The sequence below is a fragment of the Myotis davidii genome, unplaced genomic scaffold (genome assembly GCF_000327345.1).
Source record: "Myotis davidii unplaced genomic scaffold, ASM32734v1 scaffold809, whole genome shotgun sequence".
NCBI lineage: Eukaryota > Metazoa > Chordata > Mammalia > Chiroptera > Vespertilionidae > Myotis > Myotis davidii.
This window is the reverse complement of record NW_006300017.1, coordinates 1,533,176-1,534,689: the sequence shown is the minus strand read 5'-3', so window position 1 is coordinate 1,534,689 and position 1,514 is coordinate 1,533,176. Positions and strand designations below refer to the sequence as shown.

The window sequence follows — 1,514 nt, the reverse complement described above, 5'->3', positions numbered from 1 at the left end:
GGGTGGGGGTGGGTGTCTGCTGGAAGTGAGTGCACATTTCGGGGCAGGAGGGGAGGCCTGGGAGTGAGGACAGGATCCCCTTGTTAGGGTTTGGATGATTTTTGCCATTACTGTTTGCCTCCTTAGAGGATGTCTGTAGAGTGTGTTTGTGTGTGTGGTGTGTGTGTGTGTGTGTGTGTGTGTGTGATGGAATGTGCTTCTCAATTCATTCAGTATTCACTCTCCCAGTGTCCCCGTGTGCCCACGCTGAGCTAAGGGCTTAGAAGGTTATGGGAGAAAATGGTCATGTTCATGCTCTTAAGGAGTTTTATGTCTTGTTTGTGTTGGTCTGTAGGTGTGTGCATGTGTATGCACACCCATTCATTCATTCATTCATTCAACAGATGTTTGTGGAGTACTCTATTACATGCCAGGAACTATGCTGAAAGCTGGGCATATGGTGGGATTTGTGGAAAAGATCTCTGCTCTCTCAATGAGAGAGAAACCCCATCCATCAGCTGCCCCTACTGGGAACTGAGCCTGCAACCCGGGCATGTGCCTTGACTGGGAATTGAACTGGTGACTTCTTGGTTCATGGGTTGATACACAACCATTGAGCCACACTTGGCCAGGCAAGATCTCTGCTTTCTTTTTTAAAAAATATATTTTATTGATTTTTTACAGAGAGGAAGGGAGAGGGATAGAGTGTTAGAAACATCGATGAGAGAGAAACATCGATCAGCTGCCTCCTGCACACTCCCTACTGGGGATGTGCCCGCAACCAAGGTACATGCCCTTGACCGGAATCAAACCTGGGACCCTTGAGTCCGCAGGCCAACGCTCTATCCACTGAGCCAAGCCGGTTAGGGCAATCTCTGCTTTCTTAAGGAGAGGTAGTGATAAGTGCTTTAAGGAAAATGAAACAAGCTAAGGGGCAGGGAATGCTAGAAGTGCCATCTCAGATCGGCTGACCAGGCCAGGCCAGATGCATCTTAGCAATGAACTGCATGAGCTAAAGGAGAGACGACTGTATGGAGCTCTAAGCAGCGAGGACAGCACATGCAAAGGCTCTGCGGTTGGATGTTCTTGGCGCATTCGCGGTAGACAAAGAAGGCAATATGGTTAGAGCACGGAGAAGCGGGGGAAATATGATAGATGAGGTTGGCAGAGGGGCAGGGGGGCACCAAGGCTAAAATGCCCTGAAATCTTCTCATTGCTTCAGAGGCTCCTGAGGAGATGATAGTGATTGTGCATGTTTACATTTCACAAGATCCTTTTTTCCACACAGATTTATTTCTCACATCGATCCTGGAGGGCAGGGTCTTCAGGAAAAGCCCAGAGAGGCTGAGTCACTTGCCCAGGGTTACCCAACGAGGGGCAGGCTGGTGCATGGACTTGGTCCTGAGCTTTGGATGCCTCGAGATGAGCTGAGCGTGGCATTGCGGCCCCGCAGGGCTGGTGTTCAGAGAACGGGTGGTCCCAGGCGGCAAGACTGACCATCCTGCCTCTACAGCCACCTGGGGGAAGGGCGGCCC

General features: G+C 50.7%; 1 protein-coding gene across 1 annotated transcript in view; it reads left to right on the top strand.

Annotated features, from left to right (window-relative positions):
* The window catches only part of IGSF9B (immunoglobulin superfamily member 9B), a 48,210-nt gene that overhangs the window by 15,905 nt on the left and 30,791 nt on the right, over nt 1-1,514 (top strand). The window lies entirely within an intron of this gene.